The sequence below is a fragment of the Arachis stenosperma genome, chromosome 3 (assembly GCF_014773155.1).
Source record: "Arachis stenosperma cultivar V10309 chromosome 3, arast.V10309.gnm1.PFL2, whole genome shotgun sequence".
NCBI lineage: Eukaryota > Viridiplantae > Streptophyta > Magnoliopsida > Fabales > Fabaceae > Arachis > Arachis stenosperma.
Genome location: NC_080379.1, coordinates 55,046,282 through 55,070,154, shown reverse-complemented (window position 1 = coordinate 55,070,154; position 23,873 = coordinate 55,046,282). Strand labels below are relative to the sequence as shown.

Sequence of the window (23,873 nt, the reverse complement as noted above, 5' to 3'; positions counted from 1 at the left end):
ATTTTTAATTAGGTCCTTATACTTTTTTTCTTTTTAATTGGGTCCCTACACCAAATTTTTTTTTCAATTGAGTCCTACACTTTTTTTTCTTTTTATTTGAGTCCCTACACCAATTTTTTTTAGTTGGATTCCTATACAATTAAGCAAATTACTACTAAGAGGGACCTAATTGAAAAAAAAAATTGGTGCAGGAACCTAGTTAAAAGGAAAAAATGTATAGGGACCTAATTGAAAATTTCGCAAAACTATAGGAACCAACCGAGTAATTAAACCTTTTATTATTAACAAATTTTAAAAATATTTTTGTCAATAATTTGCTAATTTTGGAACATCATTCGGAATATGCTTTTCTTATAAGGACAATGTAGGAGGAATTAAGCACTAATGGTCTAATTTTATTTACTTTTACCAGCTTTAGATGACATGACAAGTGACAGGGGTAGAAGGCGAGGTGAGGATGAGCAGGTTGATGGTCGTTGTAGAGGATGGCCTAGGAAAATACAGGTATCTTACTTGACTTGGGTTATCCTCAGAGGCAGGTGGCACACATCAGATACCTCCACACTCGTAGCTGTAGCCTCAAGCACAGCCTCAGCCCCAACCACAACCACAAACCCATACACCACCCCAGCCACAGGCATCGGTTAACCTACAGTCACAGTCAATACATTCAACAGCTGGAGCCTCAAGAGATGCCCTATCTACACAGTCTATTAAACAGATGCTAGTGTTGGATGGAGGTGACTAGTATGTTTTATATTTATGGGTTTAATTAATTTTATAGTATAACATGTATTTGTAGTGAAAATTATTTATTTAATGATAATTGGGACCTCCCGAAACAGAAGATAAAGGGAATTAGTTGGGTTTTTAAAGAACCACTATAGGTGGTTCATACCCAAGTTTAGTGTAGCTCTAGATGGCATCCATGATCTTTGGTGGCAACCTTTTAAGGTAATTAAGTATTTTTCTAATATCAAATTATAAACTTATATTGATATGATTCATTTGCGTTTGATATTGCAGGACCACTTTGACTTCATCCACAGTGAGGAGCAGAAGATATACAATGCTTGGTGAGTGAGAGCTGCCAAGCGCCTCTAGGAGATGCTAGCAGACATCCACAATAAAAGTGCTCCTACAGACTGGATCCAGACGATATCCTTGTCCATCTAAAGGAGTATTGGAACACAGTAGATTATCGGACAATTCGGGCTAAGGCCCGAGCCAGTTGAGCATCCGAGACCAGCGGATCTATCCACACGGGAGGTTGTTAACTTAATTTGTTTTCTTTATTATTAATAAAGTTGAAACTAGTATAATGACTTCTTGAAATTCTAAATCCTATGGACAAAAGATAGGGATTCTCGCAAACTTCATCGGAGTGAGGTCTTTCAGAGGACGCAGACGAGGAAGGAAGATCATATGAGGTGGATTGAGAAGCGGTCTTAGGACACTTCTATGAGTTTGACAAATCCAAATATATCTCAATAAATTATATTTGTTTGTTTATTTAACTCTATCTTCATCAATTTTATTCGATTTTAGATAGAGTTGAAATTTAGCTAGCTAAGGTCTAGGAAAAGCATGTGGCTTAGATTGTATAGTGGGACAGGAGCCACCACCAATATCTTAGGATGAGATATTGATGCAGACAGTTGGTGGCCACAAGCAAGGGAGGATCCATAACATGGGATATTAATCCACCACAACTACTCCATGATTCTCTAATATTAAGTCTACTGCTAGTAGAGGTGTGAATATCAAGAGCCTCCAAGAGACCGTCATCCACTAGTAGTCCGATCTAGACTAGTTGAAGAATACGGTCACAAACATGAATTCCTTTATGCAGGAAAAGCTAGCGAACGACGTGTCTAACGGTGCGCCAGCCATGCCACCTTTTCTACCGCCTAGATATCCTCCTTCGACATCTTCTGATCCCCAACTATTGGCGCCACCAGCACCACCAGTGCCACCACAAACCCCAAGATCTCAGATGGAGCCAACGACGATGATGACAAATTCATCTTAGATGATTACAAGTACTGTACTTTCCTTTTCAGTTTTGACGACATTTTCCTATTTCTATTTTTTCATTGTATTTTAGTTAAGGACCCAATACATGTATATATCATTTACGAAATCCACACTTTTAGCTGTTAGTACATTATGTTTTAAAAAAATAACAAAAGGTACTTTTGCATTTTACCGAAGGCTTGTCCATCGAAAATATTCAATTAATATGTTTTTTTTATTTACCATTAGTGTTATTGATGGTTTAACTGTTAGTACAATGAAAATAATATTTTTCCATGCCATATTTTACTAACGATCTATAGCCATCGGTAATAATGATCTGGATTTACTAATGGCAGCTTCGCTGATAATCTTTTTTGATGGCAAAAGGGCTTTGCCGTCGATAAATTTTCCTTTCTTGTAGTGATAATCATTTTTATTTATTTATTAATACCAGATCTAGATAATATTATCATTGATGTGGGATAGACAATAACATAAATAATATTATATATTTGAAAAGGTTTGACTTCTAAATGATATATATGAACTTTTATATTTAATTTTATGTTGTATTTTTTAAAGAATAAATTATGAATATTTATCTTCTAAAGTAAATTATGTAAGATTATATTGTGTTATGTTTATTATTTTGTGTTAGTTTTTTAAAAACTTTTTGAATTTTTTTTCAATCAATATCCTTAAATATCCATCAAAGTTTACTAAACTAACAAAAATTAATATAAAGATCATGTGACAAAGATGGGAAAGAAATGAGGGCCATTTTTTTAATAAAGATGGGGTTGTGGAAAGGGAGAGATACCCTCTCCACTAGGGGGTGCAAAAGCGAGTTACCCTGTGATGAGCCAAAATTGATACACTCTTATATTGGCAAGTACACCAAATCGCTCTAAGTAATACCACAATGAGTGGATATCATTCTCACGAGGATTAAAAAAACTAAATCAAGTAATGTCTAATTGAATCTCTAATTAGATCAATAAAAAATCGGCAAGAGGATTGTGAATCTTGAAATAGAAGCAAAGAACAATAAAAAAGATTGTGCTTGTGAATGAATAAATGCTTAGAAACTTTGGAAAAGTAATCAAAGAATGGTATGTTAAAGACTTTGGAGGTGTTTGACTCTTAGAAAAAGTAATTCTTATGTTTTCCTACTTTCACTCATGAAAAATTATTTTCACAACAAATCATTTATAACCAAACTCCAATTCCTTAGCAATTTAATTTCTCTTAACTTAAGTAATTGTCAATTCCTTGGTCAACTAATTAAGAGAAGAGGTTACGCAAGGTTTTGATTTAAAGCCATACAACTTTCAAAATACTATTCTTAGTCAAGTTGAAAATCATGAGAAAGAGTTTTAAGCTAATTCCAATATTAAATGTTCCAATGTAATAACAGAATCCAAGACAGAATTAGAATATTTTTCAATACTTCTAACCGTTAAAGATGAAGAATGAAACTCAATCTTGAAAAAGTAAAAAAGCATGAATCAAAATAAAGAAAACACTTATATTATTAATTTATAAAATCAAATAAAGCTCCTAACCTTTAACAGAGAAGGTTTAGTTACTTATGATAGAAAAGAAAATAACCTAAGACTAATAAGGTGTTGGTTGAATCTAGTTATTCTAGCTTCTTGACTATTGAAATTCAAAAACTAATCTTATCTTCTTTTCTCCGAAGAATGAGATAATAATTTACTCAAATTCAAAACAATAATTTAGATATAATCTAAACTAAATCCTAACAACCAAATTTTATCTTTCTAAAAGAAGTGAATGCTGACTAATCATTTAAATCTTGAATTTTCGGTTGAATTTAGAGCTTATTAGGAACGGACTATGATCTTGGCGCTGAGCTTGATCCACTAGCTCTGGGCTCTGATAAATTCTAGATCACTAGGAGTTGCGAATTCACTTGGAGTTGGGTCTGGGTTTGGGCAATGGGCACCCAATACTTTGAAGTTAGGTGGCGCTAAGTGCCAATTCTGGGAGTTGGGGCCAGTCCATTTGGGTCTTCCTAGGGCACGAAGGCATCGGGCTTTGGAGTAGGGAGTTTCGGCGCCTAGCTTGGAGGTTGGGTGATGGGCGCCGGTGCTTGGAGTTGGGCTCCTGTTCCTGGCGCTAGGCTTGGCCTCTTGAAGCCTGGCACCAGCTTTGTGTTTCTTCCCTAGAAGTGCACTTGTGTAATTTCAAATAAATTTTATCCTGATTTACTTAAACATGTTCTAAAAATATAATCATTCTAAAATAAATCCAAACATATAATTAGTCATAAAAACTTCACTAAAAATATAAGAACTTTGATTTAAATCTAAGAAAACTATTCAAAAAACAACTTAAAAACAACTAAAGATGCCTAGCCATAATCTTGCCCTAAAATGAGGCGAGCCACCCTACCCTACCAAATCAATACAAAATAGACTTCCTAAACCACCTCACAAAAGGGTGGGCCGACTGATGACGGATCATCTTATACCCTTTTCCACAGCATTTTTAGTGTGTTTTTTGTTATATTTTATTAAGTTTTATTACGTTTTAGTATGTTTTAGTTTAAAATTTACCTTTTGGATGTGACTTTGAGTTTTTGTGTTTTTCTTATGATTTAAGGTGATTTTTGGATGAAATTGGCAAGTTTTGGCAAAGTCTGATTCAGAGGCAAAGAAAGGATAGCAAATGTTGTCAAATCCTGACCTCTGTGCATTCCAATGAGTATATCTTGAGCTATAAAGGTCCAATTGATGCGATCTAAAATGACGTTGGAAAGCTAACTTCTAATGCCCAAAACAGAAGTTGAACGCCCACCTCTAGAGTTCAACGCCCAAGAAGGACCAGCCTCCAAGTGGAACGCCCAAGACTGGAGTTCAATACCCAAAAAGGAGCAAGCCCAGTGTTGAACGCCTAAGGCTAGAGTTCAACGCCACCCAGGGAGCAAGGAAACAGCACGCTCACCCTCCTAATAGACGTTCAACGCCCAGAAGCCCAAGTTGAATGGCAGGCATACAAAGCACATGACCAAAGTGGGCGCACAGTGGATTTTAACACTTCTGAGCTTATTTTATTTTTGTAATTTTTAATTAAGAACAATATCTTTTAGGTTTATTCTTAGAGTTTTTACTATAAATAAGGAACTTCCTTCCTCGTGAGGATCATGCCTCCTAGGAGGGGAGAAGCACAGACACATTACATTACACCTTCTTATCTATTTTTCTGTAAAGTATGAGCAATTAAACCTCCTAAGTTAAGGATAGGAGCTCTACTCATTCTTATGGATTAATATCATTACTTTTCTATTTTAATATTCATTTGATTCTATTTTATAATGCATTTTTGTTCTTCATCCTTATGAATCTCAGGTGGAACGAAAGTATGACCTCTTATTCTACATGAGTTCTTGCGAGTCCCTGACAGGATAGTATTGAGCTGTGGTTTGAGAATGCATCACAGATTCCAATAGAGTATCTGGGCTAATTGGGATAAGTGACATAAAATTTCGTTAATCATGGGTAATTGAGGTTTCTGTGGCGTTAAGGCTAGAACCCTGAGCTTCATTTTCCGATTCGGAAGATTTGACCTTGTCTGTGGCATTTTGAGTAGGATCACCAGAGATTGAATTGCGTGAGCTTCACCCTCGTTCAGATCGAATGACCACTAACCATGGCGTTTGGTGTGGATCAGAGGAGATTAATGACCACTGACCCTGGCTTTAATCACTTACAGCCTTACCATTGAATGAATCATTCATTGTTAAAATAGTCAGTAAGAAGTATTAATCTGGAAGAACAAGCATCTCCGAGGCCTTAACTGATTTCTCATAATTGGTTCTACATTAATTCGGTATTACTTTCGTTCTTATGTTGTTTTATGCACCTACAACAACAACTATCTTTTCTATTGGCCTGACTATGACCAGCAAGATAACTATTGCTTGTTCAATCCAACAATCCTCATGGGATCGACCCTCACTCACCTGAGGTATTACTTGGACGACCCGGTGCACTTGCCAATTTAGATGTGCGAGTTCTAATTTCACGCATCAAGTTTTTGGCGCAGTTGTGGAGGATTGTTCGAGATTGACAAACTACCGGTTGTCTTTCTCCTTAGATCAGGTACTTTTTACTGTTTTTCTTTTAATTGTGTTTCTTGTAAAAATTTTCAAACCATATTTGTTTATCTTCTTAAAAGTTTTCAAAAATTCATCTTAATCATCTTTTTCTCTTTTTCAACTTTTGTTTCAAATCTTAAGTATGGTGTCTTTTGGTTTTGGTTGATTTTTCTTTCTTGATTTTCAAAAATTATTCTTGTTTGTTTTCTTTGTGTTTGAATTTCTTTAGTGTTTTCCCTTGTTGGATTTAAAAATTTTTAAGTTTGGTGTCTTTTAGTGTTTTTTCTCTCAATTTTTAGTGTTATTTGATTTCAAAATTTCTTATGTTTGGTGTCTGTCTAGTGTTTTTCTTTCTTTTTAATTTCCTCGAAATATATATATATTCGAAAATCTTTTTCTATCTTGGTTTCAAATTTTAAGTTTGGTGTCCCGTTAGTAGTCTTTTTATTTAATTTAATTTTCTTGCTTATCTTTTCTTCTTTGATCTTTATCTTTTCTTTTCCTTTGATTTCAAAATTTTGTTATCTTATCTTTATTTTAAACTCAAATTTTAAAAGTTTAGTATTTTGTTAGTTTTTCTTTCTTTCAAATTCAAAGTTCAAAATCTTTATTTGACTTTCTCTTTCCAATTTAAAAAAAAAAATTCAAAATCAAATCTCCTATCATAATTTTCAAATCTTATCTTACCTTGTTTCTTTCCCTTGACTTTTTCTTTCTAAATTTCAAAATCTTTGAATTGATTTTTCTTTTAATTTTCAAAACTTGCATCTTAAATTTAAATCTTGCTTTATCTTGTTTTAATTTTAAGAGTTTGGTATATTTTAATATTTTATTTTTCTTTATAAATTTCAAAAATTTCAAATCTTTTCTTTTTCTTTTTAATTAATTTTTTTAAGATTTTCAAATCATATCTTACTTATCTTTCTTGATTCTTAATCTTTATCTTATTTATCTTTTTTTTATTCTAGTCATTTGATTTTTCATTTAAATTCAAATTTTAAATTCAATTTTTAAGTTTAGTGTTTTCTTTAGTTTTTCTTTCTTTCAAATTTGAATTTCAAAATCTTCATTTGACTTTTTCTCTCTCCAACTTCTCGAAAATTTTCAAATCCATTCTTCCATCTTTAATTTCAAATCTTGTTAGTTAATTATTTATCTTATCTTGTTTTATTTTTAGTTTTGTGTCTCTTTAATTTTTCTTTTACTTTCTCTTTGAATTTCGAAAATTTTTAAACCCCTCTCTTTCTAATTTTTAAATTTTTTTTGAAATTTTTAGTTATTTTTTATTTTCAAATTAGTACTCTATTTTTTTATTATTTATTTTTGAATTTTTCAAAAAGAAAGTTTTCTTCCTTACTTTTCTGTTTACCACCTGGTGCGTTTAATTTTGTTTGGTGTTTTGTGTTGAGAAACAATCATGGAGAGGGATCACATGGGTTACTACTCACACCCAAGTAGTGATTCGAATTACTATGGATGGAAAAATTATCCATATTTTGGTTGGCAAGGTCAAGAGTAAGGAGATGTCAATGTTCCATATTCCGTCTATCAAGAACCATCATCTTCTTACTCATATGAAAAAGCATCATCTTTTGATCTTGCCTGCCAAGAACTAGAGCAAATAACAGAGAAAATTTTGCAAAAATTTCCATCTTTATCCCCTGCATATTCATACCAAGAACTACCACCTCTCTATCTATACCAAGAACCATGCTCTTTTTACTCATATCAAGAGCCACCATCTTATTATTCATATCAAGATTCATCATCTCCTTATTCAGAACTATCAGCTTTAGAGCTTACCATGAAAGAATTAAGGGATGTCGCTCAAGATGGCATACAAGATGAGAATGAGTGTCAAGAATGTAGAGGGGCATGTGGAGGTAATTACCAAGCACTGGGCAGAGGAACAAGCAAACTCCCTCATAAGAGAAGCAATATAAATTCCTGTAAAATAATGTGAGGAAATCATTCAAAGGAGTCCATACCTCAGTAAATTAGAGAGTTCTTCATCCTCACACATTGAAGAAGAAGGAGATACACGAACAAAGGATAGTGTAAGGGAGGAAGACAAGTTTGGGAAGTTACACTCTAATGAAGCAGAGAGCTAATAGAGGGTGAGTTCACTGAACTACCAAACCTAAAGGCTCTTGATGAAGGGTACACTCCACCCATCACACAACACTGAGGTCCTGAATTCAGAGTGGTAGAGATAATCAAGGAATGTATTGAAAAGGGGATTGTGACCAAGGAACAATAGATAATATCCATGAAAAAGAGAAGGTAAACAAGAAACAACACAACCCTACCCTAACAAGCAAGGAGAATCAAGCTGATAACCATAAAAGAAAGCTTGTTAGGAGGAATTCAAATCCAAGGGCACTATTCTCCTCCTCTTCTCCCTTGGAGTCATTTCTTTTAACCAACTGGAAAAGAGGAAGAAACTTCAACAATCAAGTGTCAAGTTAATGACATTAAAGAAGCGCTTGTTGGGAGGCAACCCAACCATAAGTATCCTTTAGTTTATTTCAGTTTTACTTTAATTTTATTTTAGCTTGATTTCATTTTAATTTTCACTGATTTTCAAAGTTTTCCTAGGTTTTCTAATGTTTGTGATCATGCACAGTGCTTAGAACAGAAACAGGAATGCGTGGCAAGGAGAACAGAACACCCTGGTGTATACCCCAACTGGCATTCAACGCTAGAAGGGGGAAGAGAACTTGGGCGTTCAATGCCCATAAGGGAACAGAGAGGACCCTCTGTCGTTCAAATGCCGGTCCTGGCATTCAACGCCACTAAGGAGCCAAGTTTTCTTTGCTTGAGGACAAGCAAAGTTTTTAAGTTTGGTGTTGCAGAGCGAGCTCTAAGTGTATATTATCATCAATGGCACCAAAGGAAGGTGAATCATCTTCATAGAAGAGCACAGCCTGAGCAACCATCTTAACTGAGGTGGTTAAGTTTCATCATCCCTTCTTCTATGTTATTTTCAGTTTCTATTCTAGCTCTTGCATGATCACTATTAGGATTTCCTTTGCTTTCTAGTCTAGTAGTTCAATTTTGAAAATTTTAAAAATTTTATGGGTAGAAGATGTCTCATGCATTACTCACTAAAGCTTAAAAAGAAATTTTTTGAAAACACAGTAGTAAAATACATAAGATCTTGAGTTATATCATGAGTTATTCCAATTACTTTGATGTGGTGGCCTTGCTTTTACTTTCTGAATGTATGAATTAACTGTGCATAATTGACAATGAAGTTAAGCATGTAAAACCAAGTCTAACCGTAATTAATTAAATAATAAATTAGATATGAGCGAAAATGGTTAGAAAAACTAGCAATCAGAATTTAATAATTTAAATATGATATTTAGACTCAGTGAATTTTTCTGAGTCGGAAAACATAGTTTTCTGCGTAAAAACGCGCATTAAAATTTTGACCGGCAGTACCGGCTGAGATCTGTCTGATACTATAGTTGAGAAAATTAATTATAAGTAAATGAGGTTAAGAAATTAGGAATTTTAATTAGGAAAGGTAGAAATATTTAAAGTGCGATTTAGAGTGCTAATCTTAAAGGTTTTAGCCCAAAATTGGGCCAACAGACAAAAATAAGTGAACTGGGCCCAAGTGGGCCCAATACCCAACATATATAAATATTAGTTATGAGCATTTTAGCTCATCTACCATAATGGAAGAGGGTAGGGGCGCAGCTTTGGAGAAGAGAGAAGAGAGGAGAAAACCTAATCCAAGTTCCAACTTTAAATCACCATAACTTTCTCTCCGAAACTCCGATTGACAACCCGTTTACGGTCACGCATCGCTCTCCTCATCTTCTATGATTCTATCTAAGTTTTGTGGTGAGTATACCACTTTCCTCTACCCAATTTATATTTTTCACTTTAAATTCGAATTTGGTTTGGGTTTTAAGGAAATCATGTGATTTTAGTTGTTTAGGAGTGCTCTAGTATGACCCATGGGTGATATTTATCACAAACCTCAATGGATTAAGGTAAGGAACCCTCCAACTCTTGTGATTTATTATTTTCATGAACCCTAGGTTAATGTATATATGCGAAATTGGTTATATTAGTGTATTTGATGATTTTGGTGCACAATTGGGAGGTTGGTGTTGCTTGAGGAGCCTTGGTGAAGCTTTGAACTAAGGGTTGGTGGAGACTTCCAAGAAGAAGCTCAATTATTTTGGTTACAAGAGGTACAGTTTAAGTTTCATTTAAGCACAGTGTGGTGTGATGAGAATTCATATGCTAGATGTCCCTAGGATTAAGTTTGGATTGTGTAAATCAGTAAATAGTTGGTGTAAATATGCATAGTTGATATGTCATGTGAATTAATGATTGAGTTGAGAAATTGTGTGGATTTGTATGTTTGGTGTGTTGAGAATTTGATGAATTGGATAATGAATATTGGTTTGGAGAATATGCAATTTAATTGTGAATTTGGGCTGGAGGCCGTAAAATTTGGGCCGGAGGCTGGAAAGAGATAAGGAAGGTAAGTTGATGTGTGTATTGTGTGATGATATAAGAGATTGAATAAATTTTAGATATTGAATGTGTGAATAATTGGTTTGGTTATTGAATAATAAGGTTTGAGAAATTGAGGTGTGGAATTTGATAGTTTTGGGTGAAATTGTATAGAGGAGATAGGTTTGGTTTAGTTGCGTGTAATTATGTGAATGTGGTTGGGTTGTGGTCATTTGAATGAGTGGAAATGAATTTGGCTTGTGAACATTGGAAAAATAGGTGATTTCCATTTTTGGGTAAAAAATTATTTTTGACCAAATTTGGTGGTCCGTAACTCGGTCCACGAAGTTTGTAATTCTTTAAAAAGAGTTTTTTATGAAAGTTTATTCAAAGATCTTTCCAACGGTTCAGAAATGGTTGAAAAAAATTTTTGTAGAAGAAGTTATATGTGTTTGAAGCTTGGGGTTTAAAAGTGTAATTCTGCAGCTTTTTAACTTAGTAAAAATTTTGGAAAATCGTGCTTCTACGTGCACGCGCACGTGTCAGTCTCGATTTTTACTCATCCACGCGTGCGCCTGGCTAACGCGTATGTGTCGCTGCACTGATGCGAATGCCCCATAGAAAATACCGAGTTGTGCGGATACTGTGCTGGTTTTGTGCGAGGAGCACAAAACGCACCCACGCGTACGTGTGGTTGACGCGTACGTATCGCTTTGCTTTTCTGACTACCACGCGTGTGCATAGGCGACGCGCACACGTCACGTTGTTTTTCTGGCTTCGACATGTGCACGTGGACGACGCGCACGCTTGACCCTGTTTTCAGCAAAAGTTGGTTTTTGAGTTTTTTAAAGCCGAATTTCAGACTTCTAAGCCTCCATTTTTATCCTCTAGGTCCTAAATCTTTATAGCATGCCTAGTAATGAAAAGAAGCTAGGACATGTGGCAACTTGTGGATGAAGTAAAGTAAGAATCAATGATGAATGATGAGTAATGATGATTGTATGAGTTACTGAGGATGATGGTGAGAGTGCTGTATATGTTATGAGTCGGATGGCTGTGACAAGCATTGAAATATGGCTGAGTATGTACATGTATATGATTAATGATTAAATTATTATGATTGATTGATTAAGCTTGAACATGGGGCGAGTTTGCCGGAAATGCATATATGATTAATGAATGTGGTAAATGAATAATGATGGAAAATGTTGAATGTGACGTGTGACCCCGGGTAGTAGGCAGTGGCATTGTCCACTTGCTCCGGGTATGAGATGGGAAAGGAAGATTATGAGAAATGAGTTTAATTATGGAGTTATGAATAAATGTGTATTTGTGATACCTGTGTAGTAGTAAGGGTTGTGGTTCATCCCGCTTACTCCAGGTCAAAGATTGTGATACCTGGGTAATAGTAAGGGTAGTGGTTCGTCCCGCTTGCTCTAGGTTAACGTTTGAGATTTGATAAAAATGATGATTGATTTTAAACTTAATGAATGTATATTTTGATATCCTGGGCAATAGCAAGGGTTGTGGTTCATCCCACTTGCTTCAGGTTATAGATTGTGATGCCTAGGTATTAGCAGCAGTAGTGGTGAATCCACTCGCTCCAGGTTGAGCTTTTAAACACCCGCCTGGCTAGTAGCAGCAGTAGTGGTTATTCCATTGGCTCTGGGTTGAGCGGGTAGTAACAAGGGGGTTGTAGCTCAAACCAACTTACTCCGCGATGGGTGTTTCTGTCCATGGTTAGCTACCAGGACGTGTCGGGTTGGCTATATAACTGACAGATGATATCATCAGCCATAGGACAAGCATATATCGTTTGCATATGTTTGAATTGTTTGGGTTTGCCTGTTTGCTTTGGATTGCTATATCTTATATGCTATGTTACCTGATTATGTGCTACTTGTTCTACTTGTACTTTAATGATGTATTACTTGTCTGTATTGCTTGTGTTTGTACAACTGGGAGGTCCCTCATGCTGGTGTTGGTGGACGCTGAGGGCTGTTCTTGATGAGATGAATTGATGATGTAATTGAATAACGATGATGACTATTGAATGGGATAATTTGAGTTCCTTGGGTAGACGCAGTGAAGTGATTTCACTTGCTCCAGGTGAGAATATGAAGTATTGATATAGAATTATTGAGACAACATAACTGGTAATGGTTTGGCTTATGATTCTGATTCTGATTTGTAAGAGAGTTAGAAAGTTGGGAAGCATGAAAAATATGAATTAGATTTAGCATTCCCTTATGACAGTTGCCTGTTTATGGATTAGCAAGAACATTGGGTGAATATTTGGTGAAAGGAAGTTTAGGATACTTAGTGAGTTTTTATTACAATGCATTATATTTATTTGTCACTTTTACCGTACTGGGAACCCATGGAACGGGGATTCTCGTTCTGTATATATCTCTTGTTTTTCAGATACAGGTCTAGGTGCTCAGAAGTGAGCTGTGGTTCATCTGAGAGATGGCGAAGATCTTTACATTCTCCATTTTATATTTTGCTTAAAATCTCTCCACCTTTATTTTGAAAAACTTATATTATGTATTTGACTCTTTTGAACTTGCCTATAGAGGCTCTTATGTTTCTTTTGGGAGAGATTAAGAGATTCTATTGTCCACTACTGTTATACTATACCTTAGCCGACCTAAACTTCGCGGGTCATGAGTAGTGGCTATTTACTTATGTTATATATCTATATATTGTCCTTCTCTTATTCTTCTTTAGACCTTTATCTGTATATCGCTTTCAACTTCATAGTTTACCTTGTTGTCGAAACGTGAGTGATACGTCTTCATAATTTTATTTTACTCCATTTTCAGACTTCTCGATTAATACTCCTTTCGAAATTACCTATATTTATGTATTAAAAATTCACCTGAGAGTCGTACCACCATAATATCATTGACTTATGACTCGAGCATAAGGATTTGAATATTAGGATGTTACATTATGGTATTAGAGCAGTTCATCCTCGTGAGCCTGAGGGATGGAACTGCTTATGCTTCAATGCATACTCTGAGTCTGTGCCTGTGCTAGTTAGGGTATCTAACTGATACATCTAGCATGAAGTCCATGAGTGTACCTTTGGTACTTTGAAGCACTGTACTTCCGATATTGAGACTAATCAACTTGATATCGTTTGTTTGGTGTGTATAGGGACCAGATGGTGCCTCGTGGACGCAGTCGAAGCCGTGAGAGAGGTCGTACTAGTACTTAAGGACCGGAAACCAACCCGAATAACCCGGTAGACTTCATTGCGGTGTTGGAGAATATGGCTGCTACTATGCAGGCCACTGCAGAGGCTCTTAGGCAACAGATAAATAATAATGGCAATGGCGGAAGTGGAGCTGAGGTCCTGATAACACTGGCAACCTTCTTAAAGGTTAATCCACCTAAGTTCAAGGGAACCACCAATCCGACTGAAGCTGATACTTGGTTTCAGGCTATGGAGTAAGCACTGTAAGCACAGTTGGTACTTGAAGAGTAGTGTATTGAATTTGCTACCTATCTGCTCACTGGAGAAGCATCGTATTGGTGGCAAGAAGCCTGACATCTCCTGTAGCAGGGTGATGATCCTATCACTTGGGATGCCTTCTAGGTGGAATTTTACAAAAAGTACTTTCTGAATTCTGCTAGGACGGCCAAGGAACTGGAGTTACTGCAACTGAAGCAGGGTGTTATGTCCGTGTCTGAGTATACAGAAAAATTTAAGGAACTATTCAGGTTTTTCTATATGTGTCAGGGAACTCCGAGAGACTTCGAGGAATGGAAGTGCATTAAGTATGAAGGAGGGCTCCGGAACAATATCTTAAGTTCAGTGGGACCAATGCAGATCCGCACTTTCTCAAAGTTGGTGAATAAGAGCAGAATTGCTGAAGAGTGTGTGAAAAAGGTGGCTGCAGAGAAAGGAAGTCATAGGGAGCCCAACCAAGGATTTGCACCAAGGGGTCGAGAGTTTAAGGAGAGAGGATGCACACAACACTTCCCCAAGGACGGAATAACTTTGCAACGAATGAGGAGTCCCAAGGGAATTGTAAGGAAAAACAGACAACGGCTGCTTCAGATGTTTCGAGCTGTCAGAGATGTGGAAGTCATCACCCAAATAGGTCGTGCCGATTGGGGTTAGGTGTATGTTACAAGTGTGGGTTACTAGGCATGTATCAAGAAATTGCCAACGAGGCGGGAGTCATGATGCAGGCCGATTGCGACAGTAAGATTGAGGTAATTACAATAATTAGGCTTAAAGGACAGTGCATGATTTTATAATACCACCTTTACAATAAAACTGGGAATTTCGAGCTTAGTACTAGACTTAGAACCAAACCGGATGGTCCGAGTAGGGGTTCGCTTTAAACAAGAATGCTTTGGGCTCTGAATACCTGATAACTTTAGCAGATTAATACAAGTGGATAAATGCCTGTGATGTAAACGATTTTCTGTTGAGATCGATAGGTTGTGTTTGTCATTTAATTGGTTGATTTCTGGATTTTTAGTGGTTAATAATCAGAATGACGCAGCGGAAGCTTGCTGAAGCGTTAGCATAGTATGGTAATAATAAGGAATAGTAGGGTATGATTAGAAATGCTTTATGCTTTGAGTACTTAAAAGGTTAGTGAACGAATATAGATAATGATTTTAGATAATTGGGATGAATTATGGCTATGAACTTTGATGGTTCTGAAATGGATGAGGAAATGATCGTTGATGCGTAATTGGATTTAGCTGATGAGTAAGTACAAGTCGCCGTGTTTGAGAGATGAGTACTATGATATTTGGTCATGATGACCTTGGATTTAGATTGAGATTTATAATGATTGGTTTTGAAAGACGACTTTGAAAACTATTAAATTGAAATGCTGATGTTGTACTGAGATTGGTTTGAGGAAACCCGTGACGGGTGGTAAACTCCAATTCTTAGGAGAGGTGCTGTCAAAATTTTCCCAAGAATTTGAAGGAGTGTTGGTTATGATTTTGAAAATGATTGTTGATTTGAGTAACTTTAACAAAAGAGATGTGTTTTGAATGCTTTTATAAATTACTAAAGAAAAGCAGATTCTTATAATTTTGTTAACTTGTTATTTCAAACTCCTTTGATTTCTAAAAACGAAGAAAGTTTTGATTAATTAGTCAAAGACTTTAAAACAACAATTTATATATATAGATTTGAGGGTTTGGGAATAAGAAAGTAAGTCTAGAGGTTATGCTTGGAGTTGAGCAGTGATTAGTGGTAATAGGCTTAACAGAGAGAGAGGATAGTGATGGAGTATGATTAAGGTGTGGTGATGATCTTTTGTTGATTATCGTGATGTGGAATGATGACTATGATTAACGATGATGGTGATATTATTGATGACATGATTTGAGATTTAATAGGATGTGAGTTGATGAGACGATAAAAGTAAAGAACGAGGCTGTTGGTCGGCGTTGAACGAACGACTGAGACCCTCGGAGATAGAGAAATCAGAGCGCGACAACGGAAGCACGCAGAGTAAAAAGACATTAGACCTACTATGTGTTGGATATAAAGGGAGACTATGATCACGTACTCGTGGTGGCAGATAGAATTTTCGAGGGAAAACATTTCTGTTAGGGGAGTAGAATGTAAAACCCGGTCTAACCGTAATTAATTAAATAATAAATTAGATATGAGCGAAAATGGTTAGAAAATTAGCAATAGGAATTTAATAATTTAAATATGATATTTGGACTCAGTAAAATTTTCTGAGTTGGAAAACATAGTTTTCAGCGTAAAAACATGCACTAGAATTTTGATCGGCAGTACCGGCTAAGATCTGTCTGGTACTACAGTTGAAAAAATTGATTATAAGTAAATGAGGTTAAGAAATTAGGAATTTTAATTAGGGAAAGTAGAAATATTTAAAGTACGATTTAGAGTGCTAATATTAAAGGTTTTGGCCCAAAATTGGGCCAACAGACAAAAATAAGTGAATCGGGCCCAAGTGGGCCCAAGACCCAACATATATAAACATTAGTTATGAGCATTTCAGCTCATTTACCCTAAAGGAAGAGGGTACGGGCGGATATTTGGAGAAGAGAGAAGAGAGGAGAAAACCTAATCCAAGTTCCGACTTCAAATCACCATAACTTTCTCTCCGGAACTCCGATTGACAAGCCGTTTACAGCGACGCGTCGCTTTTCTCATCCTCTATAATTCTATGTAAGGTTTGTGGTGAGTATCTCACTATCCTCTGCCCATTTTTTGTTTTCCACTTTAAATTTGAATTTGATTTGGGTTTTGAGGAAATCATGTGATTTTGGTTGTTTAGGAGTACTCTAGTATGAGCAATGGGTGATATTTATCATAAACTTCGGTGGGTTAAGGTAAGAAACCCTCCAACCCTTGTGATTTATCATTTTCATGAACCCTAAGTTAATGTATATATGTGAAATTGGTTATGTTAGTGTATTTGGTGATTTTGGTGCAGAATTGGGAGGTTGGTGTTGCTTGAGGAGCTTTGGTGAGGCTTACAGCTAAGGATTGGTGGAGACTTCCAAGAAGATGCTCAATTATTTTGGCTACAAGAGGTACGGTTTAAGTTTCATTTAAGTACCGTGTGGTGTAATGAGAATTCTTAGGCTAGATGCCCATAGGATTAAGTTTGGATTGTGTAAATGGTTGGTGCTAATATGCATAGTTGATATGTCATGTGAATTAATGATTGAGTTGAGAAATTGTGTGAATTTGCATGTTTGGTATGTTGAGAATATGATGAATTGGATAATGAATATTGGTTTGTGGAATATGCAATTAAATTGTGAATTTGGGCCAGAGGCCGGAGAGAGGTAAGAAAGTTAAGTTGATGTGTGTATTGTATGATGATATAAGAGATTGAATAGATTTTAGATATTGAATGTGTGAATAATTGGTTTGGTTATTGAATAATAAGGTTTGAGTAATTGAAGTGTGGAATTTGATAATTTTGGGTGAAATTGTATAGAGGAGGTAGGTTTGGTTTAGTTGCGTGTAATTATGTGAATGTGGTTGGGTTGTGGTCATTCGGATGAGTGGAAATGAATTTGGCTTGTGAACATTGTAAAAATTGGGGATTTTTGTTTTTTGATAAAAACTGATTTTTGACTAAATTTGGTGGTCCGTAACTCGGTCCATAAAGTTTATAACTCTTCAAAAATAGTAAGGGTGGTGGTTCGTCCCGCTTGCTCCAGGTTAACATTTGAGATTTGATAACAACGATGATTGATTTTAAGTTGAATGAATGTATATTTTGAGATCCTAGACAGTAGCAAGGTTGTGGTTCGTCCCACTTGCTCAAAGTCAAAGATTGTGACACCTGGGTAATAGCGACAGTAGTGGTGAATCCACTCACTCCAAGTTGAGCTTTTAAACACCCGCCTGGGTAGTAGCCACAGTAATGGTTATTCCACTGGCTCTTGGTTGAGCTGGTAGTAGCAAGGGGGTTGTAGCTCAAACCTACTTGCTCCGTGATTGGTGTTTCTATCCATGGTTAGCTACCAAGACGTGTCGGGTTGGCTATATAACCGACAGATGATATCATCAGCCATATGACAAGCATACATCATTTGCATATGTTTGAATTGTTTGGATTTTCCTATTTGTTTTGAATTGCTATATCATATATGCTATGTTACCTGATTATGTGCTACTTGTTCTACTTGTACTTTAATGATGTCTTACTTATCTGTATTGCCTGTGTTTGTACAACTGAGAGGTCCTTCATGCTGGTGTTGGTGGACGCTAAGGGCTGTTCTTGATGAGATGAATTGATGATGTAATTGAATAATGATGATGACTATTGAATGATATAATTTGAGTTCCCTAGGTAGACGCAGTGAAGTGATTTCAGTTGCTCCAGGTGCGAATATGAAGTATTGATATAGAATTGCCGAGACAACATAACTGGTGATGGTTTGGCTTATGATTTTGATTCTGATTTGTAGGAGAGTTAGAAAGTTAGGAAGCATGAAAAATATGAATTAGATTTAGCATTCCCTTATGACAGTTGCCTGTTTATGTATTAGCGAGAACATAGGGTGAATATTTGGTGAAAGGAAGTTTAGGATGCTTAGTGAGTTTTTGTTACAATGCATTGTATTTATTTGGCACTTTTACCATATTGGGAACCCATGGGTCGGGGGTTTTCATTCTGTATATATCTCTTATTTTTCAGATGCAGGTCTAGGTACTCAGAAGTGAGCTATGGTTCATCTGACAGATGGCGAAGATCTTTACATTCTCCACTATATATTTTGCTTAGAATCTCTCCACCTTTATTTTGAAGAACTTATATTATGTATTTGATTCTTTTGAACTTGCCTATAGAGGCTCTTATGTTTCTTTTGGGAGAGATTAGGAGATTCTATTATCAACTACTGTTATACTGTACCCTAGCCGACCTAAACTTCGCGGGTCGCGACTAGTGGCTATTTACTTATGTTATATATCTATATATTGTCCTTCTCTTATTCTCCTTTATGCCTTTATCTGTATATCACTTTCGACTTCATGCTTTACCTTTTAGTTGTCGAAACGTGAGTGATACATCTTCACGATTTTATTTTACTCCTTTTTCAGGTTTCTCGAGTAATACTCCTTTCGAAATTACCTATATTTATGTATTAAAAATCTACCTGAGAGTCGTACCACTGTAATATCATTGACTTATGACTCGAGCATAAGGATTTGAATATTAGGGTGTTACAAAGCATGTTGGCTCTTGAAGAACAGTGAATTTAGAGAAGTATTATTGGTTCTTTGAAAACAAAAATATGGATTCTTGAAGCAAAAGAAACAACAACAAAAAAGAAAAAAAAAAGAGAAAAAAAAGAAGAAAACCAAGAAAAGGGTCCAAGGTTTTGAGCATCAATGGTTAGGAGTGTCAAATTTGGCCTAAAAAGGTCAAATGAGTTACTATCCCTAACTATATGCTTATGGTGTGAAGGTATCAAATAAAATACTTGAGACTGAGCAGTTAAAGTCGTGATCCAAGACAATAAAAGAGTATGCTTAAGAACTCTAGGCACCACTGTCTGGGAATTTATGCAAAGCTAAATTCGAATCCAAAGGGTTCCCCCAGTTAAGTGCCTGTGGCGTTTATGTATCCGGTGGTAATACTTGAAAACAAAACGCTTAGAGTCACGACTAGGCTTGAAAAGGTGCAAAGCACCAAAATAAAAAGTTGTGTTCAAGAATAAAGAAAAGCTAAAAGAGAATCAATAATATCTTCCAGATTCTAATTCTAAGGGATGTCAATATTTATGAGCTTCAAAGGAAAGTGAGATGCTAAAACTGTTCAGAAGAAAAGAGCTAATAGCCCCATTCAATATTAGGAACTGAGCATCATTGACAACTCTGAGACCTATTATATTTTTCTCTTCCAATTGTCCTATCTTGTTTTTGGTTGCTTGAGGACAAGCAACAGTTTAAGTTTGATGTTCTGATGATGGAGCATCTCATACCCTTTTTCACAGCATTTTTAGTTATATTTTATTAAGGTTTATTAAGTTTTAGTATGTTTTAGTGCAAAATTCACCTTTTGGATGATACTTTGAGTTTTTGTGTTTTTCTTATGATTTTAGGTGATTTTTGGGTGAGATTGGCAAGTTTTGGCAAAGTCTAATTCAGAGGCAAAGAAAGGATAGCACATGCTGTCAAATCCTGACCTCCGTGCATTCTAACAAGCATATCTTGCGCTACAGAGATCCAATTGATGCGTTCTCAATGTCTTTGGAAAGAAAACTTCCAGGGCTTTCCAGAAATATATAATTGTCTATTCTTTGCTTTTGGAATCACTGCTCAAAACGGGCATCGAATGCCCTCCTCTAGAGTTCAACGCTCAAGAATGACCAGCCTCCAAGTTGAACGCCCAAGACTGGAGTTCAACGCCCAAAGAGGAGCAAGCCCAGCGTTGAACACCCAAGACTAGAGTTCAACGCCACCTAGGGAGCAAGGAAATATCACGCTCACCCCCCAATAGACGTTTAACGCCCAGAAGCCCAAGTTGAATGCCAGGCATATAAAGCACATGACCAAAGTGGATTTTAACACTTCTTAGCTTATTTTATTCTCTTTTTGTAAATTTTAATTAAGAACAATATCTTTTAGGTTTAGTCTTAGAGTTTTTACACCTTCTTTTCTGTTTTTTCTTTAAAGTATGAGCAACTAAACCTCCTAAATTAAGGATAGGAGCTCTACTCATTCCCATGGATTAATATAATTACTTTTCTATTTTAATATACGTTTGATTCTATTCTATAATGCAATTTGGTTCTTCATCCTTATGAATCTGGGGTGGAACAGAAGTATGATCCTTTATTCTACATGAGTTCTTGCGAGTCCCTGACAGGATAGTATTGAGCTGCAGCTTGAGAATGCATCACAGGTTCCAATAGAGTATCTGGGCTAATTGGGATAAGTGATATAAAATCTTGTTAGTCATGGGTAATTGAGGTTTCTGTGGAGCTAAGGCTAGAACCCTGAGCTTTATTCTCAGATCCGAAAGATCTGATCTTGTCTATGGCGTTTTGAGTAGGATCACCAGAGATTGAATTGCGTGAGCTTCATTCTCGTTCAGATCGAATGACCACTGACCCTTGCATTTAGTGTGGATCAGAGGAGATTAATGACCACTGACCCTGACTTTAATTACTTACAGCCTTGCCATTGAATGAATCATTTATTGTTAAAATAGTCAGTAAGAAGTATTAATCCGGAAGAACAAGCATCTCTGAGGCTTTAACTAATTTCTCATCATTGGTTCTACGTCAATTCGGTATTACTTTCGTTCTTATTTTGTTTCATGTGCCTACAACAACAACTATCTTTTCTATTCGCTTGACTAAGTCCAGCAAGATAACTGTTGCTTGCTCAATCCGACAATCCTCGTGGGATCGACCCTCACTCACCTGAGATATTACTTGGACGACTTGGTGTACTTGCCGGTTCAGTTATGCGAGTTCTAATTTCGCGCACCACTGACCCAGCTACTCACAATGCACAATAATTATTTTGGCAGATTCGGAGATGGAAAAGGAGCTGGAGATAGTAGGAAATGGCTAGTTAGAGACGGTGAAGATATGAACGATGACTAGACAAGGCTGTAGGCAACGAAAAGCTGGACAAAAATGAGGCTGGGTGCGAACTCGAGTTGGAAGCTAAAGGGAGAAAGTGGAGTGAAGAGGTTTAAGCATTAGCGATGGCAAGAGAGAGAGAAAGAGAGAAAGGTAGAAAGTTAAGAGAGAGAGAGAGAGAGAGAGAGAAAGAGAGAGAGAGATTGTGTTGACAGAGGCAATGAGGTTAATCACTAGTGTGGTGACTAGACGAGAGAATGAAAGCATTAGTGACTGTAAGACTAAGCTTTTGCCTTTGAAATCCTAAATTTTGGTATGTATATCCTTTAATTAAATATCAACATTGTCCTCTTTTTAAAAAAAATAACAATATTACAGGTTCATTGAGCTAACCCTCCTGACCTTGCCAAAGCTCATGATTTTGGCTATGTGGGTTTGGCGATGTGGGTTTAGCGATTTTTTAAAATTAATGTGTTCAAAATCTCGTATCGATCCATCTTTTTTTGACAATTTTAACAAGTCGACCCGACGAATTTGGTTCATTTTACCACTCCTACATCCCACAAAGTTGTTTTGTCATTCTTAAATGTGAAATTAATTAGGTTTAAATCATATCTATAGCTTATTTTAATTTAATTTAAAAGAGACAGTATTTTATAGAGTTTAAAATCCTGTAAAATTCCGTAAAATTGGCTCAGTCTGAATTCTAAATTTATAGTTAGATCTAAATTTAAACAAATTTGATTTTATTCGACTTATATACACGCTAAATAAGTGATCTAATAATTAAAAATAATTCTATGATGAAAAGATATTTATATAAAGAGAATGAAAAGTAGCCTGTATAATTTTTTTTAAATAACAAAAATAAAATGACATATTTTCTCAAAAAAGATTTAGTTATCTATAAAAATAAATCTTTTATCCCTTCACCATTTTTTCTCAACATAGTATGCACCAATAATTCAATAAGTTAACGGGATCAATTGGCGAGTTGGACTTTGATAACTATGCTTGTACATACTCGATAGATGATGGATCACTGTAACTAGTCTAAATGGTCCCAGCAGAAAAGTATTCCTCCTTGACAGAATCTAGTAGCCACGTCCATTTCAATATATCATTAATTCATTATGTGTCCTTGACAAATGGTATTGGTATCTTGCTATTCCCTTGCACGTGACTATCTTAAAATTATTTCCCTCTTTCCCTGTGTCATTTTCGTATGGAGATGAATTTTTTCGTTCTTATATCTTTTTTTGAAAATTGATTAACACACGTTAATTTATTATTAGAGTGATATGAGACTAGCTTAATGTGTGTTAATCCAATGCCATATTTTAAATTACAGTCTGCAATCGGAAATACGGCTGCATAACTGTAACAATTGGTATGTTAAATTGATAAATTCACATAATTTTAACTGCAACGTAATGCATCAAAAGTCAAAACAAATGGGCCTCAACAAGTAGCAGAGACGTATGGACTCCAAATTGCTAGAGAAAAATAAAGAAGTTAAAATGGTTTTTTCAAAGTTTACGTTTGCTAAAAAAAATTCTAAAAATTTGAAACACAAATAAATTCAGAAACGAAATTATAAAAACGCGATAAAAATAATAAAAATATCATTCTTTAAGTAGTGGCAAACTATTTTTCGGACAAATAACTTGTCTATTTGATTTGAAGTTTTGTATAAATATTTAAATAATTATTTAAAAGGTGCATGCGAAAAATTGAAACCAAATTCGATTTCTATATTTTCTTCATTTTTTTAGAAACATTTCAGTTATACACAAAAAAAAAAAAAAACAAAATTTACCTGGTATAAAATTATTAATTAAAAATAAAAATATCTCATATTTCTAATCTTATTTGCAAAACATTACATTAAAATATAATTTCAAAAGTCTTTTTAAAAAATATATTTAATATTTAGTTAGTTTTGTTATGTTTTTAAATCTTTTAGAACTTATCGTTCATACTTTTTGTAATTATATTTTCAATCGTGTTAGATATATGTTAAAATCAGTTATTAAAATTAGTTATTAAAATAGAATTCAATCGATTCGCATTAGAATATAAAATATAAATTAAAAATAAGTTAAATTATATATATTTATATATAAATATATAGTAGTTAATTTTAGTGTATAAATAGTATTTTTGTTAAACTATAGTC

General features: G+C 35.4%; 1 protein-coding gene across 1 annotated transcript in view; it reads right to left on the bottom strand.

Annotated features, from left to right (window-relative positions):
* The window catches only part of LOC130968152 (uncharacterized), a 47,536-nt gene that overhangs the window by 22,423 nt on the left and 1,240 nt on the right, over nt 1-23,873 (bottom strand). The window lies entirely within an intron of this gene.